This window comes from Panthera leo, chromosome A2 (genome assembly GCF_018350215.1).
Source record: "Panthera leo isolate Ple1 chromosome A2, P.leo_Ple1_pat1.1, whole genome shotgun sequence".
NCBI lineage: Eukaryota > Metazoa > Chordata > Mammalia > Carnivora > Felidae > Panthera > Panthera leo.
In genome coordinates, this window is record NC_056680.1 from 44,015,841 (window position 1) to 44,034,469 (window position 18,629).

Here is an 18,629-nt window from a genome sequence, read left to right on the forward strand (position 1 = left end):
GAAAGGAACCCAGTGTTCTGGGTGTGTAAACAGAGGCAATACATTTTATGAAACTTGTAATTAAAAATACCACTCAACACAATTGACCGTGTTTGTTTGCTTTTTTTTTTTTATTAGTGTACTGTAGGAATTATAATTTCTGTTCTTAACCAACAACCCAGAATGAATAAAGATAGAAATATACGGATTATCAGTTTGAAGGACTAAGTGCATGTCATTCTGCTTCATGTGATTGATGAAATGCAAAAGAAAAAAAATAGTCTTTAAATAGGACATCTGTGACATAACAAATTAGAATCTGGGAGAAGAAGAATATTTTCAGTGTCTGAATCCATTGAATCTAAATAATCGTGTAGATCATATTTGAGTTCAGATATAACCTAGATAAATTCTCTAGCCATGGCACCCATCTGTCAAAAAATAAAACTCTAGCTCTCACTTAAAATGGCTCTTTTAGACTAAGGTCATCAAGCTGTATCTAAAATGGACATGAAATGTCAATTTCATACGTTATAGTGGCACATTTCATATTGCTCTACTTAAGGTTATGTCAGCCTTACCCATAAAAAGCAAGTGATTTAGGTCTTACTCTAAATGAACTAAGCAGAGGTACCAGAAATGGCACTGCTTTCCCACTGCAGACAAAGGGAATGTATGGACAGGCAGCATATGTCTCCAGTGTCCTAACTCTGGGACTGTGTGGTGCTCCAAGAAAGGGTGTCTTCTCTTTACGTTTCCATATTCGAATTCCCTGTGATGATTGTGGGGTGTGTAACTTTTTGAAAGATGTATTCAAAATGAGTTTTGTTGTCTCGAGTTGGTTCACTTGCTTGAGTTTTGTGTTATTTTATGTAACCTTATCATGTTGGGAGGCTCAGGAACATTCTGTACAAGGAAGATTGTGTTTGGGGAGCTATACCCATCATGGTTTTACTCACAATTGGCAGAAAGTTACCACAGATGATTTAAGTGGAATTAAATGAAGTTTTTTTGAAGTGTATTGAATGTTGGAGAGTCAGTCTTAGAAAATGGCAAGGATCAGCGAGGCCAGGCAGGGATCCCCATAGCTATAATTTCCCGGGGAAACAGTGTTTTGGACACCAATGACTGCTCAGTCCTGGCTGCTGCAGTGACATTGGATGTTCCTACTAGTACCACTGCTCCTGCTGTCCTTGAGACTGATTATTGCTGTCTTTGTAGCCACTGTGCTCACACCACTCCTAATATTTTTGCTTCTCTGAATCCCACTCATAGTCCTGGGAACAGTGTATCTTGTTGGCTAAGCATGTATCAGGCATTTGTTCCCAAGCAGCAAGGAGGCTGGGGATGTGAGTAGCCTGCTATTTTGGTTTCTATAACAGCACTTGTCTCCAAATATATCTTCTTATGGTGGGGACTTTCCTAAAGAGAAGAGGCTTCAAATGCTTGGCAGCCAAAGAACAGGTAATTGTCACGGTATGGTATTTTGGGTAGAGGAGATAAGTTTTCTGGAAAGCGGGAGAGAGAGAAAGGTTTTTCTAGGAGACTTGGATACTGTATCTTTTTTCCTCCAACAGAAGAAGTTGTGCCCTTCTGGCTATTGGGTTTTGTTAATGAAATAAGAGAGCCAGATCAAATGACTAAGCATTTATGTCACAACATAACTTGAAAGAAATTATACCAGTTGAAAAAATCTGCACCGTTTAAAAGAAAAAGACTTTTATTGCAGTCTTAACCATAATTGCTTTCAAATAGGTGGTGTCTCCTTGTTGTGCTCTGAATTACATGTCAAATATTGGTATTGGATATGACACTGTCACCCTATTTCCTGTCCACGTTTATTTTCATCCATTGCATTTTGTCACAGCATTGGTATAGACCCAGCTTTGCAAAGATACGACCATCAGAAGGAATGAATGTATTGCAATCTATTGTTGAAAATGAACTCCCTCAAACTATCTTGAAAGTGGAACACAACTTTGGAACTACGGAGCTTTGTTGTTAGTGAAGTTCTGATGGGATGGTGATGGAAATTTGAGATAAGGGAGCTCTTCCAGCACTGCTTGATTGGGAGTGTGACAGCAGCTGGATGGTTCCAGAACAAAGAGATGGCAAAAGCTCTGCTACAGTGCACAGTGAACACTTTTTCTTGGTGTAGCCACCCTCCTTCTGTTCTGTTTCCTTTCCTAAATTGGGCATTTATCACAGATGTGTGCAGCCTTTTCTTGTTAATTCATGAAACTCAGCTAACATACTGTAGCTTTTAAAATGTATATTGACTCATGAGCAGTACATCTTACATGATTAGCAAAAAGATGAGTACCTTTGCTGCCCAGATAAGGCCAATAAAGATTTAGGTATATCTGAAAACATGGTTCTCTTTTTTTTTGGTACTGTGTATATTAGTACAAAGTTGGAATTTATCTGAAAATTTATATTGCATTTGGAAAAAAAACTTCCTTTTTTTTCCCTTTAGCTCCTTTTTCATTTGCTCTCTGCTTGTCTATGCCTGGGTCTGTTATTTATGTGAGTCGACTGTGTCATTGTGATAAGAGTACTCTCTGATTTTGTTATTTTCTTTTAAAGTTCTCAAGTTGTATAATTTACCAGCCTGACCAATCTCAGTGTTGAGTCTACAGGGTAGAGGATAACATGGAGCCCTCAAATTATGTATCACTTATTTGTGTTTCAGCTGGAATAATAGTTTCTGGGAAAGTTAGGGAAATATTCCTAAAGTGTAGAGAACCTTAGCATTATAATACATTTCCTCTTTACAAAAGGCAGCTTTCTATTAAGTTGTCATACAGGGTGTTGTGGTGGACAGACCACTAGATCTTTGGCCCCCACCAAAGATCCAAATGGCCTGATCTCTGGAAAGAGGGAGATAAGAGAGAGAAAGAGATGTAACCATGTCAGCAGAGGTCAGAGTGATGAGATAGCTGTGTTTGAAGGTGAAGAGGGCTACAAATGAAAGAATGAGAACCCCCTCTAGAAGCTAGAAAAGGCAAAACAGATTCTACAAGACCCCTCAAAAGGAATGCAACCTGTCAACTGTTGATTTTAGCCTAGTGAGACCCATTTCAGACTTTTGACTTCCAGAACTGTAAGATAATAAATTCATATTGATATAAAGCCCTACATTTGTTGTAATTTTTCACATCAGCAATATGAAAGGAATTATAGGTGTGAAGTTGAAGAAACCATAGTAATGCACGCCCTAGAATGTTACGGCTCTCCAAGTGTCAAACTGATAACTATATGATCACCTTTACCATTCTCACGTTTCCCACAAGCAGAATTAATTATACCATGCTTCTGTTCAGGCATGTACTCTCACCATCATATACTTTTTACATGGAGTTCTGATGATTGCCTCCAAAAAGCTGAAAGCCTTTGGCAGATGGATCCAATTTATGAATCCAGCTTCAATAAATGTAAAGACTGAAATGCACTGAATCATTGGCTGTTAGTGCCTTAGTCAGGAACTAAGGGTGGGCATACAAAAATAAACCTTTGGCTAGTGGACCTTGCTACCATCAGTACATATTTCTTCATCCTGTTATATTTACTTTATGACACTTTAATTGTTTCTGTCATAGACCTGTTAATCATGTACACATAAACCTGTAGGATATTGTTTTGCTTTTCCATGGGGCTACAGCCAAGAATAGAAGCCAGGGATGTTCAGTGTGGATGCATACATCTTCTCCCCATATTTGTGGAAGCATGTAGCTCTACAAATGACTACTATGAAGATGCTGTTTGTTCATAAAAATATTTTGTAATCCCTTCAAAATATACTACCCCCCTCCCTTTTTTTAGAGCTTGGGCCTTTAAATTCCCGCCTTTTGGATATTCTTTCATTTCTCACTTGAGTTTTCTTAATCATCACCTCCCTTACCAGTTTGGAAACTCGCACAGCTACCTTTGCACATGGTCGAGGATGGGGAGGGGAAGGGGAAAGAGTGGATGGGTAATGGCCGGGGAGGGGAATGAGAAAGGAGAAGGGGAAGCAGCAGCACTCAATAGAAATTAAGGGTTTGATTTCATGCATATGATGCATGATCTTAAGAGACAATCCAGGAGAGGGGTGCCTGGGTGGCTCAGTCAATTAAGCATATGACTCTTGATTTCAGCTCAGGTCATGATCTCAAGGTTTGTGAGTTTGAGCCTCGCATAGGGCTCTGTGCTGATAGCATGGAACCTACTTGGGATTTTCTCTCTCCATCTCTGCCTCTCTCTCTCAAAATAAATAAATTTAAAAAAAGAGAATACAGGAGAAAGTTTGCATGTGGTTTTCAGGTTTTGTGGATGAGCTGCCTCTATTTTTTGTGATTGTGAGTTAGTGAAACTGTACTGTATCTCTATGCTCCCCTGAAGAAACAAGATGAGTACTCTTTGCCCTTAACCTCCTTTTTCTCTTAACTAGATTCAAATGTATGTCCTCCTTTGTGCCTTCATTACATAGGTGGTTAATCTCAAGGTCACCTGAAGTATCAATGCTCATCCCCTCTGGATTGAACTCACCATACTGCAATATAGCCACATATTTTCTGACCATCTCCTGGTACATTGCTTCATTTTATAGACTGCATTTTTTAAGGTTTCCTATTTTCTTTGTAACTTGGAATGAACCATGACCAAATTAACAAATGAAATAATTCTGTTTATGTTTTCTTCTTCCTTTACTTGCGGATTTGGTTCACAGTTGTTTTCACATATTTTTAAAAATGTTTTACTTTTTATTTTTTTGATGGGGGTGGGGAGAGGCAGAGGGAGGGAGAGAGAATCCCAAGCAGGCTCTGTGGTGTCTGTGCAGAGCCCAATGCAGGGCTCCATCTCGCTAACCGTGAGATCATGACCTTATCTGAAATCAGGAGTCAGAAGCTCAACCAACTGAGCCACACAACTGCTGGTATTTTCATAGATGTTTCGATTGCTAATGAGGTTAAACTAAAGATTGTCAGTTCTAGTTTTGTATAAACTATGTGACAAATTAGGTTCAGTAATGTTCCTTTTTTGTCTTCACAAAAACTTCTACAAGGAGGTGAAAATATTCCTATTTTAGAGATGAAGAATTCGAGGCTCAGAGAGTCACCAGCAGAATGCAGTTTTTCTTGCCTGATTGTTCTAGCTTAGACTGCCAGTACTCTGTTGAATAGGTGTGGTAAGAGAAGTACCCTTATCTTGTTCATGACCTTATAGGAAAATCCACTCTATGGCAATGAGTATAATGTTAGCTGTGGGTATATATACAGTATGTAGCTGTACTATATAGCCTTCATTATGTTGAGATATGTTTCTTCTGTGCCTAATTTGTTAAGCGCTTTCATCATGAATGGATATGGAATTTTGTCAGATGCTTTTTCTGCATCTATTTAGATAATCATATGATTCATTCATTCTGTTACTGTGATGTATCTTAATGATTTGAGTATTTTGAACTATCCTTGCATCCCTGGATAAATCCCATTTGATCATTGGGGCGCCTGGGTGGCTCGGTCGGTTAAGTGTCCGACTTCGGCTCAGGTCATGATCTCACGGTCCGTGGGTTCGAGCCCTGCATCGGACTCTGTGCTGACAGCTCAGAGCCTGGAGCCTGTTTCAGATTCTGTGTCTCCCTCTCTCTGTGACCCTCCCCCGTTCATGCTCTGTCTTTCTCTGTCTCAAAAATAAACGTTAAAAAAAATTTTTTTTTTTTAAAAATCCCATTTGATCATAGTGAATCCTTTTAATGTGCTACTGAATTTGGTTTGCTATTTATTGAGAATCTTTGCAAGTATATCCATCAGGAATATTGTCTCTAGTTCTTCTTTCTAATAGTATCCTTTTCTGGTTTTATATTTGGATAATGTGGACTCATAAAATGAGGTTTTTTTTTTTTAATTTTTTAATGATTATTTGTTTTTGAGAGATTGAGTGAGTGAGAGCAGGGGAGGGGCACACAGAGAGAGAGGGAGACATAGAATCTGAAGCAGGCTCTAGGTTCTGAGCTGTCAGCATAGAGCCCAATGTGGGGCTCAAACCCATGAACTGTGAGATCATGACCTGAGCTGGACACTTAACCCACTGAGCCATCCAGGTGTCCCTGGTGTTAATTGTTTTTTAAATGTGTGGTAAAATTACCAGTGATGCCATCTGGTTCGGGGCTTTTCTTCATCGGGAGATTGTTGATTACGGGATTCAACCCTTGCTAGTAATAGGTCTATTTAGGTTTTGTATCTGTTCTTGATTCAGTCTTGGTAAGTTGCATGTTTCTAAGAATTGAGAAAGAATTATTGTTGTGTAGAATTATTCAGAGTAGCTTCTTATGATTCTTTTGTAATATCATAAGTAACCATTGTAATGTTTCCTTTTTCATTTATAATTTTGTTGATTTGGTGCCTTTATTTTTCCCTTGGTTAGTCTAGCTAAGTGTTTGCCAATTTTGTTTCATTTCAAAGGACCAACTTTTAGTTCAGTTTATCTTCTCCATTGTTTATCTGTTCTCCATTTCATTTATTTTTGTTCTAATCTGTTTTTTCCTTTTTTTCTGCTAACTTGGGCTTAGTATGTTCTTTTTCTAGTTCCTTAAGGTATAGAGCTGGATTTTTTATACCTTTCTTGCTTCTCAATGTAGGTGTTTATTGCCATGTACTTCCTTCCCTCTTAGAACTGCTTGTTAATGATTCTGGTTTCATGTGTTGTGTCCAGAGAAGATACTTGGTATGAGATCAGTCTTTTTGAATTTTCTAAGACTTAGTTTGTGGCCTAACATATGGTCTTTTTCTAGAAAATGTTCCATTTTGCTTGCGAAAAACGTGTATTGTTCTATCATTGGATAAACTGTTCTGTATATATTTGTTAGGTTCATTTGGTCTATACTGTTCTTCAAATGTACTGTTTCCTTATAGATTCCCTGTCTGGATGATCTGTCTGTTGTTGAGAGTAGAGTATTGAAGTTCACAACTAATACAGTATTAAAGTTTATTTCTTCTTTTAGCTCTGTGAGTTTTATATATTTAGGTGCTTCAATGTTGAGCACCTAAATATTTAAAACTGTTACATCTTCTTGGCATATCGATCAAGTTATCATTATGTAATGATCTTCTTTGTCTTTTTTTTTTTTTTTTTTTACTAGTTTAAAGTTCATTTTGTCTGGTATGAATTTAACTACCTCTGCTTTTTGTTTACCATGTGCTTGAAATATCTTTGTTGTGTTCTTTTGTGTAATTACTACATGGTTTTTCCTTATGGTTATCATGAGACTTATATAAAATAGCTTAAACTTACAATACCTATTTTAAACTGACAACCTCATTAGAATTCATAAACTGTACATTTTTACTTCTCCATCTCACCGTTTTGGTTATTGATGTTGCAATTTAATGTTTTTTTTATACGGTGTAACTAGGAACAAATTATTATAGATGTTATGTTTGCTATGTTCATTCATTTTTTTTAACTTCTAAATTAGAAGTGTAATTATGCATCAGTATTACTTATTATAGAATCTAACAATGACTATACGTTTATGATTACCAGTGAGATTTATTCTTCCTTTTTAATATTTTTAGGATGTTAATTACCTTTCTTTTACTTTCACTCAAAGAACTATTCAGTTTAGCATTTCCTGTAAGGCGGGTGTGGTTGGTAATAAACTCTTTCCTCTTTTTTTTTTTTTTTTTTTTTTCGGTTGGTGGGGAAGTCTTTATCCCTTCTTTGTTTGGGAAGGACAGCTTTGCTCAGTCTAGAACTCATGGTTGACCTTTACTTTCAATATTTTGAATATGTCATCCCATTCTCTCCCACCCTGAAAAGTTTGTTTTGGAAAATCTACTAGTAGTCTCTTGGAGGTTCCTTTTTTATGTAACTTCTTTCTTTTCTTTTGCTGTGTTTAAAAATACTTTTTCTCTTTGGCAATTAAGTTACAATGTATCTTGGTGTAGCTATATCGAGGTTCAATCTATTCAGCATCTTTTGGGCCTTGTGGATCTGAATGACCATTTCTTTTCCCAGATTGGAAGTTTTCAGCTATTATCGCTTTAAATATACTTACTATCCTTTCTTCTTTCTCTTCTTCTGGAATTTCCACAATGCAGATTTTTTGTTGTTGTTGTCATGGTTGTTGGTGGTGTGAACTCTAATCTTATAGGCTTTCTTTACTTTCTTCCATTCTTTTTTATTTTTGTTCCTCTGGGTGATTTTCAATGTCCTATTCTCCAGATAACTGAATCATTTTTGTACAGGTCAAGTCTACTTTTGAAACTCTCTCTTGTGTTCTTTTGTTCGCTTACTTTGTTTTCTTTTGGTGGTTGCGATTTTCTGTCAAATTTCTCCTTTTGATCATGCATTGCTTCCCTAATATAACTTAGTTACCTATGTTTTTTATAGTTCTCTAAATTTCGTTAAAAGGATTGTTCTGAAATATTTGACAGTTCATAGTTATCCATTTCTTTAGGGTTAGTTATTGGGGCTTCATTACTTTTCTTGGGTGGTATCATGTTTACCTGATTTTTCATGATCCTTGATTCCTCAGGTTGATATCTATGTATTTGAGTAATTGCGCTCCTTTTCTAGGCTTTACAGGTTTGCTTTGACAGAGACAGTTCATCACCAGTTAGGTCATTTGGGTTACCCTGTCCTTGGTTAGGTGGGGGTCTGCTGTTAGGGTCTATTTTGGGGTAATCTAGCTGTGAAGACAGAGATGGGGGCTGTGCTACTGGCTGAGAACAGATGGCTTGGTTTCCTACCCAAGTGAGGCTGTAGGTTGTGCTCTGAAATTTAGATTCTCTGGTCAGGCCTACTATTTGGGACTGTATTATATTCAGTAGTTGAGAGGACTATGAGTTAGCTTCCCTGCCCTTGCTGGGCAACAGGACCAAACGCAGGGCGTATACAGCTCATTGTTTGGGAACCTCAGTCTGGCCAATAATACGCCCTGTGTTCTTTGTCAGGTGAGGCCACTAGTTTCAGTCTGCAAATGGGAGAAGCCACAGGCTGTGCTGCCTGTTCAGAGTGCCACTGAAAGTAGGGCTGTTGAAAGGGCTCTGCAGCTTTCCATGTGCTGGGGTGGTTGGGTTTCCTGGTCAGACAGGCTGAAGGCTGTATTCAGCAATGAGTAAGGGCTATGAATTTCGGTCTCTGCCTGTAGAGAAGCAGGAGAAGCAGCTCTAAAGTCCATAAAACGATCTGTTCGTTGGTTTAAGCTCACCTATACCCCCACTTCCCTTACTGAACAGAGCCACTGGCTTTGTTCTGCTTCTTAGCCTGAGTGCTGCTGGGCCGCACAACTTATAGGACTTACCACTGGACCTTCTGATCAGATGGGGCCAAAAACACTCTCTACAACAGGTGGGGGCTGGGATTCAGCTCCTTACCTGGATGTGGGCAAACTGGGCTATAGGGCCAGCAGAACTCCTTGTTTGAGGATCCAGATCAGTCATATCTGCACCCTGCCGAGTTTTCTGGTCAGAGTGGATTCCCCACTTGGTTCTGTAGATGGGCAAAAATGCTAGTTACAATTACTCTTTGTTCGCAGATAAAAACTCAGTCTGCCGGGATCCATGTGCTCATTTTTGCAGGCCCTTCCCCACCTTCTTGGTCACAGTCATCTTCCTAGTGGTTGAGCCCCACATTCCCTTGCATCCCCATGGTGTGAGATCAGAGTAGTAGCTCTCACAAAGTGACCCACCATGCTGGGGGTGGGGATGTTTGTCCCCCACAGGCTCTGTCTTCCCACTAGAGGAACTGGAGGCTCAGGGGCGACCTCTCATCATGGTACTCTGCTGGCCTGGGGGAGAGAAAAAGCAGTCAGTGTATATAGCTGCTTCTCTCACCATTCTAATGTTTGTCTTTCTCATTCTCTGTGGTTCAGGGTAGGAAGGATTTCAGCCTCGCCGCCATAAGTTATAATTTTCAGTAGTATATTGTTCTTGTAGACTTGGTAGTGTTCGTGTGAGGGAGAGTGAAATAAGGGATGACCTAGGTACCATCTTAGTAATGTCACTTTCCAGAGTGTAATTTTGAACCCAGATTTTTGGTCTAAGTCTTTATTCCTTCTGTTATACCTCTTTACCAATTTTATTAATAACCAGTATTTATTAAGTACATGCTGTGTGCTAGGCATTGTTCCTAGTCCTTTACTTGCGTTCACTCAACTAATTCACAAACCTATGCGCTGTTATTATCTTTGATTTATAGGAGGGGAAGATGAGTTCATGGTTGAGTGATTGCCCAAGGTTCTGTTGTTAATAAGCGCAGAATCAGAAACCTAAAGGATGTGCTGTGTCCTTTGGAGTCTGTGCTCTTGCATTGTGATGAGCCATTAAAGGTAAAGGTGCTAATTAAAAGTCAGCCGTGACTAATTTCAATGGGTAATGCAAGTTGATTTATACCATAATATTTTGGTGACTTTTAGGCCTTCTCAGGTATCATACTTGAACTGTGAGTGGTATTAATGGGAGGTAGGATTTTTGAGCCCCCTTTTTTTGCATTACTGCAGTAGTTGAGACGAAGAAGATAAACTAGAATTAGTTGTGAATAAAGCACAATCCTTTTTCTTTATTTTTTAACAACAGCCCTTGTACAAGGCCCTGGGATTGTTCTTAACACAGGAGATCTTAGCCTCCAGCCTTAAAATTGTTAGTTTGCTTCTAGATTAAAAAGTCATGAGTTCTTTTTATCTGAAAATGTGCACGTAGACAGCTTCCATGATAATATTGATAGCCTCTCACTTTATTTGTGGCTACCTTATGGGTTTCTGTAGAGATTCTAGAAGGGAAAAATAAGTACATTTCCGAACCATTCAGAAGAATGGTTCCCACTGTAGAAAGTTCATTGACTGTACACACCATTCAAGGAGTTGTGGGTAGGTGTGTAAAGGGTGGTTGTGGAGGTAGGTGTGGCACTTGATTACTATAGCAGTTGATTCCCTTCTGCCCACATGGCACACAAGGATTATTGAGGATTTGGGGTTGTATTTTATTGGTCTTTCTGTCCCTAGTTCATGATGCTAATGCTCATTTGTAAACCTGGAATTGGGGACCTGAATAGAAACAAGGCAGTGAGTGGCTGGCTGGTGTGGTATCCACTTGGTTTTGTTTGTTTGTTTATTTGGTTTTGCTTTTTAATATTTTATTCATTCATTCATTCATTCATTTATTTATTTTTAAATTTTTTTAACGTTTATTTTTGAGACAGAGAGAGACAGAGCATGAACGGGGGAGGGTGAGAAAGAGGGAGACACAGAATCCAAAACAGGCTCCAGGCTCTGAGCTGTCAGCACAGAGCCCGACGCGGGGCTCGGACTCACGGACCGCGAGATCATGACCTGAGCCGAAGTCGGCCGCTTAACCGACTGAGCCACCCAGGCGCCCCTCATTTATTTATTTTTAAAGTGAGCTCTACACCTAATGTAGGGCTTGAACTTATGGCCCTGAAATCAAGACTTCCATGCTCTACACAGACTGAGCCAGCCAGGCAACCCTGGTATCTTCTTGCTAAGAGAGAAAAATCTGCCCAGGATTTCCTGGGACAGATTTCTCAACACTGAAGTTACCCTGTTTATGCCAAATTTATTTTACTTACATAAATAGAAATACATATGCAAGGGAAATTAGACAATACTATAAGGTTTTTGCACCATGATATACATCCCCTCTCCTTCCCCAGGAAAGCACTGCAGATTAAAACCATTTTTTGGGGGGGGTCTCATGAGAGTAGATGTACAGATGGTTATCTCTAATGCTCTGGGTTTATTTTTCATAATTTTCTCCCTTAACAGAGTAGTTTTCAACCTCACATTTCCTGTGCTCATTTGGACATAAAATAGCAGAAAGGTGAAGAGAATCTCTGACCCACAAGTAAAATCTGTGTTCTCTTGTCACTTCATCAAATTAGTTCTGGTGTCATTTTGTTTTCCCCCGGAAATAAATCACTGTTAAGCAATTCTTTATAAAGCAGCCCACACATTTATCACACCACCGTGATCTGAACCCATTTAGGGAATTTTAAGGTACAGTTGGTCATGTTGCTGGTCTAGCAAGTCTGGCCTTGTGACAGTACATCTCTCTTCACTACCTGTTCTACCATTAATCCTTCAGAACAGAGACTTGAGGCATTGCTACTTAGAGGCTTGGAAATAATCCTAAAAAGCACAATAGTATGGCAAGGGGAGACAGAGCTTTTAATTTTTCCAAGTTAACAGAGGATGCGAAGACTGATAGGAAAGGGCAGAAAAATTGATGAAAAATCAGAAATAATGAGAAAATATCTTCAGAACTTGAGCTTCTGTGATTCATTTGCCTCATGTTCAGTTTGTTATGAGATTTAGTGAAAGAAACAATTGGCTTTTTGCATAAATCAATCATAGCAACCATTAAATATGAAATGTAATTTCAGTCATTTTTTTTTTAACATTTTCTAAGAGCTTGGTTTTCTTACTCCACACTTGACATATGGAGTATGGTATGGTCAATAGTATTATCATTTCCACTATCATTACAAGGGTATTTGAGGATTAGGAAGGTTAAATAATTTGACTGAAGCCATGGGTTGGGACACAAATTCTGGATGCTTTTATCACTATACTAGAATATAATTTTTTTAAAAAGGATGCCTTGCCATTAGTTTTTTTTTTCTTTAGCACTTTTGAGATTTGATAATTAAGGAAGTAGTTATTTTATCTGAATTTAGAAGTCATCAAATAGCTAAACTTGCTAAATTATTTTATTTATGATGTCTATTTTAAAAATAAGTAGTAATTTTTGTTTACATTTGAGGATATTCTAGAAATCAAGGACTTTACTTGTATTAATTATTGATTTTCTTTATTGTGCTTTTGGGGAATAAAATAATAGACTGCTGTACTAATTCAGGCATCATATGACAAACATAGAGTAATTGCTTTTGGAATATTGGATTAGACCAAAAATTTATTTCCAAAAGTAACCTGAGTAATGTCCACCTAAGTCTTGTTTGAAGATCTTGTAGTGAGTACTGTAGCTTTTAAACTTATTTGACTCTAATGCCAAAAAAGTATTATCCTTTTGAATACACACATACAATTATATATATGACTAATATTTCAGAAAATATTGATTACCCTTAATATAATCAGTGCTCACTGATATTGTGTGTTTTATCCCATTTCAAAATATATGTTGGTCCTGACCCACAATATTGACTTTATAACTCGACAGTCATGATCTACAATTTGTGGTTTGTTCAGGTGTAGTGTGGTAGGTCAAAAATGAGGTGGTTTTTCATTCAGATACTTATTAGTTATGTGTCACCTATCAATCAGTCACATGGTGATACTCAGTATTTCTTTAGGAGGTTGCATGTCTGGTACTTGGGAGACACTCAGTAAATGTATATTTCTTTAAACTTTGGAGTTTTTACTTTTGTCTTTAATTATTCCATAGTATAGCAGAAAATGTCTTTTTGTTTGGGCATTCTAGCATGCTAGTGGAGTTTTATACTCTTTGTAGTTTTAACTGTGTTTTTCATTTATTTGCCTTAAATGAAAACAAATAAAAGTAAAAAATGGCAAAAAAAAATCTTGTAGCAGTCTTAATAGATCAATGTTAAGTAATCCAGAAACCAGAACAGAATTTAGGGGTTCATTAATTTTTATGTGTCACAAATGGAAATGACTACTTGTATTTGTTAGTTATTTTTTTATGACCACTGTTCATAACATCTTCTAAGACTTTTTTTTTCTTGGCCTCCATTCTTTTTAACCTTCCTGGCCCATTTTTTTGAGGAGGTGCCAGCAAGGTCTTTCTCAGTCAAATCTTTAATCATGTTATTTCTGACCTCAGCAGCCTTCACTGGCTCACTACTGTGTTTCATATTTGTCATATATTCGTCAGCCTGATTTGGAGCTCTCGTGAAACAAGACTAGCCTACCTTTGGAGTTTTATTTCCTTTCCAGTCTCTACTTTATGCATATTGCTCTGATCAGACAAGATAATCTGTCTTTCCCCAAATAGATATGACAATTTCTAGTCTCTGTGCCTTTCCTTATGTTTTACCTGGACTATCCTTCTCTTAGTCTGTCTCTACTCATTAATAACCCTGCTCCTGTTTTCACATTTCATATCAGAGCTGTCTGTTGGATTGTGATTCTTATAGCTGATTCCATACTCACTCCCATATTACTCCAATGACACTGATTCTTCTGAAGCTCCCTCCTAGGGCCAGCTTTCTTTCTTTTCTTTTCTTTCTTCCCTCCCCTCCCCACCCCTTCTCCCTCCTTCCTTCCTTTCTTTCCTAACTTCCTTCCTTCCTTCTTTTTCTTTTTTATCTTTTAATCTCAACTTTACCTATAGATGTGTTTATTTTATTGTTTATAATATCACACTGCATAAACACACTTGAAATAAATGAAATGGACATACTCCTAGAAAAATATAATCTTCCAATTTTAAAAAAAATATTTTCTTTCTGGCTTTAATGAGATATGACTGACTATAAATTTAAGATGTACAATGTGTTGATTGGATACACTTAAGCATTGTAATATAATTACCACTGTAGTGTTAAACTAACACCTCCATTCCATCACGTAGTTACCTTTTCTTTCTTGTGATGAGAAAACAAGATTTACTGTCCTAGCAACTTCCAAATGTGTAATACATCGTTGCTAACTATAATCACAACACTATGTATTAGATCTTGAGAACCCTATCATCTTCTAACTGGAAGTTTATACTCTTTGACCAATATCTCACCATCTCCCCATCCCAGCCCCTGGTGACCACCATTGTAGTCTGTGGTTCTGAGTTTAGCTGTTTTAGATTCCACATAAAAAAGTGTTATACAGCATTTATCTTCCTCTGATTTATTTCATAGTGCCTAGGGCCTTTTTTCCTTCATATCTCAAGGCATATATAGTCTGTCTCAAGTTGGAAATATTTCATGGCTCCCATACAGATGATTGGTGGAGAGGTTTTATTTCTGAAGATAATTCACAGAGATCATAGTAGGACTAATAGCAATTCTGCAACTTAGCTTTAAATGCATAAATTGTTTCTTGTGCTATGACAGGGTAAAATTATCCAGTTGGTGTAAATCTTATTAGGCTTGATAAATGGACTTAATAATGATCAGATGATGAAATTAAATGAGTCAGTGAATGTTAATATCTCTCCTTCCATATAAATGTATGTCTTGAGATAGTTCCAGTATGTGGCATTTATCATATACTACGATGTATTAATAACATTTGGGTCTGAGAGAAGCAAAGTCAAAGACAAATGTAATTTTCTGTGAAATATATATTTAATACTTTTTAACATTAAGCCAGTTACCTTTGGGTGCCAATTAAACATTACACCCCTTCCTCCAGTGATTTAAATAAAAATATTTGTGGTGTCTATAGAGTGAGTCTATTAGTTTTCTTATTGCTGCCTCAAATGCCAGAGTATTGTAGATTTTCTTCAGTTCCATTGAGTTAGGTACATTTTACTGATTCTACTATAATCTGAGAGATTTGGTTTTGAGATTGAGAGTAAACTGGGTAGATTCCACATTATGTCCACCATTGGATTAGTATATCAATGTTTTGTCTGCCTTGCTATGGCCTTCAAGTTTGGTTAAAGAGTACTAGTATTGTAAAAATCCCAGAATAGTATACAGTGGTTTTATGTTGCTCTGAGGGGTGTACACCTTGCATTTGGTTGTTTTATGCATAACACAGAATTGTTATCATGGCAAGTTCAGTGGCAACCTTTAGTCTGTAGAGGGATCTATTGAGAAGTGTGTCACTTGAACTTAAATTCACATTTTGAGATGAATGTATATATACTTCAGATGCCCAACTGCCTCAGAGTTACTGTGTACTTTAAAAGCACCTTTGGGTTTATATGATTAAGATAGAGATCTTCACAGTTAGAATGTAATATTGCCCTAGACCACGAAAAGTGTTGCTTGAAATTCTGTAGCTCTATGTGATTGATATCTTTAAAACAGTATGTTACGGAGATGCTATATCATATGTATTTTTTAAATGTATACTTAGGAATGCGGTTAAGTTCCCATTTTTTTAAAGAACAGTGTAGGTTCTCAGGGTAAATGTGCCCTAAAATGTGCACTTTGGCATAAAGATTATTTCAAGTTATAAGTAGTAAAAACCCTGTAGATTCAGGAAAGGTGCTCTGCCTTTTAAAATAAATTTCTTTCTAATAGGGATATTTTAAACTAAAATTAGAGCCCAAAGATTTTATTTATATAAAGCATTTCAATAAAAGCCTTCTAATTCAACCTTGGTTTCTGTTATCCTTGAATATTGGTTTTCACAGATCATTTGTAGGGACTAGGAGAAATTTTGGTCCCCTTTTCCTATGAAGGAAGGGTAGTAAATAAGTGATTAACCTTTTAAACTTCTCTCTGAATTTGGTAGGGTCTTTTAAAAGTGAAGATACAGGGGCTTCTACTTTAAAAGATTTTGCTGCTGTCCAAGAGAAACCAATTCTTTTTCATTGGGGCATCTAGGATACACCTGCAATGGGCATTGCACATGAATGCCCGAAACTGGCAAAGCCTGATTATCAGTGCCTCAAAGGTAGAAGCAAAGCAAGCCGATGGCTATTTTCAGGTGTTTTTGTTACACTTATTTCCTGGCTTTCAGCATTTACATGAGCAGCCTGTATACTTTGAACCTAGAGATTAGGCCTGAGTGCTCCTTGTAACCCTTATAGGGAAAGGTAAATTAGAACAGACAGATGAGGCCAGATTTTAAGGGAAATTTACGTTGGATGTAGACTTTTGTTTCTGAGTCTTAAGCCTAATGTCTGGATTTTATCTTGTCAAGGAAGTCCCTAAGGCTATCCGTTATACTACTAGGACAACTGAGCACTCTTTGAAATATATATGTATATATATTTCATATATATACATATACGTATATGTATATATATATGTATGTATATATGTATATATATATTTTTCTTTTAATTTTTTCTTTTAAATGTATTTTAAATTTCTTTTAAATTTAAAATATAAATTTTTTCTTTTAAAAAGCCCATTTAAAGGATGCATTGTCTGGCCATGGATGAGTAGGATCTAATAGTGACTCAAACCTGTAAGCCTTAAGGCTTAACCAAAGATCCAAAGAGGGCATAGGTGATACAACCCCACGACCCAACGTCTACTTCCAAAATTAGTCTAAGAAAGCAAAGACCTTTGTTGCACAGGCAGTGATGGTGTGGTGAAAATGGTGTCTCTAGTCTCGCACAAAATTGTGAGATGCCTCTGGTCACAAGCCCTCTAGTCTATCATACCAGGTACACTGTACAGGAATGGGACTTTCCAGTCCTATTGAGGAACAGAGTTTGAGACAACAAAGGTTCCTATGGGCTGAAACCTCTCATGACAAACACCCCTGAGGGCTGGCATGGCCGGACAGAGAGAGAGAGGACAGAGTCAGTAAGGTAAGGTCTATTTGACTCCCACCAAAGTGCCCCCCCCCCCCCGATGGTAGAGACCAAAGAGAATATTCTCTGTCACAAAGCCAAGCTCTTAAGACACAGAACAAAATGGGGAGGGGAGGGGAACATATGCACATCGCCAGTCTTGGCCAAACCTTGGATCTCTTGGAGTCACACTAATACTTAAGAGGGATATGCTGCAGGGTTGGAGACTTTGTTGTTTTACAGTGTACCTTGATGCATGGAAGTTTTCTTGAGATTGGTGGGTGACTGAGTGTCAATCTCACACATTCCAGTGACCAAGTTAGCCTTTCACAGAAGTCTTTTTGAGGTGGAGAGAGCTCTCACAGCTCTTAAGTGCTCAAGCCTTGCCCACTAATTTTGTGGCTTTGGCTTCCAATATGTCCCTTAGCAACAGCCTGTACCTCATGTGCATATTAAATAACATAGACAAAAGAATACAAGGACTGTATCTGGGAGGAAATGGATCAGTAACCAAACAGTACTCTACCAAATTTCACCAAAGAATCACTAGGCCCAGGAAACAAGTTCCACAAATATTTTTTACTGCTAATGTAAATTTAGGAAGAGAGAAAAGGGCTCTCAACATTCTTGCTCTATAGGATTCCGCAGATAGAGGTACTAGGAGGCTTACATGGTAAGAAATCTCATCTTCTGCCAGTTGCTTGTGAGATGTCCCAAGAATCTCTCAGGTGAAGCAGTGTCTGGGGTCAGCAGTGTACAGCCAGTTACAGTATCCTGCCGACTATGCCACCTGTCCAGGAGGAAGACCTTCCTCTGCCCTGTGGTCCCTCTAGCTGGACTTGGAATCAAACTGACATGAGACCAAATTTAATAGGCGTATGTACAGGGAATCCTCTCAGACATGAAATTCCAAAGACAGGCCGCATGAAGTTTATATGAGCTAAGGAGAAGGATAGGGGAGAAAACTCATTAGCAGGGAGGTGAAAGGAGATGTTCGGAAAAACACGGTCGCCCTCTTAAGCAGATAAGTAAGTTCCTTTGGTAAAGGGGACCCCTGTTAATAATGCTCTTCTTGTTGGAGGTTCTTCTTTCCCATGTAAATTTAGGTAGTTATGGAGGCAGAACACTTTTCTGCCTCTGTTTGGTTTTTATCGCTTTTTAAATTTATTTTTTTATGTTTATTTTAGTTTTGAGAGAGAAAGAGAGACAGACTGTGGATGGGGGAGGGGCAGAGAGAGAGGGAGACATAAA

The 18,629-nt window shown here is 37.9% G+C and overlaps 1 protein-coding gene across 6 annotated transcripts in view; it reads left to right on the forward strand.

The window, feature by feature from the left end:
* Nucleotides 1-18,629, forward strand: part of CNTN4 (contactin 4) — an 893,585-nt gene that overhangs the window by 36,551 nt on the left and 838,405 nt on the right. For 4 of the 6 annotated variants that reach the window (XM_042929996.1, XM_042930003.1, XM_042929998.1 and 1 more), the window contains exon 1: nucleotides 1,327-1,443. The exons of the other annotated variants lie outside the window; for them this stretch is intronic. The gene's annotated coding sequence lies outside the window, so the exon portion shown is untranslated. Of the gene's footprint in view, nucleotides 1-1,326; nucleotides 1,444-18,629 lie in introns of those variants that run through there. 6 annotated transcript variants of the gene reach the window in all.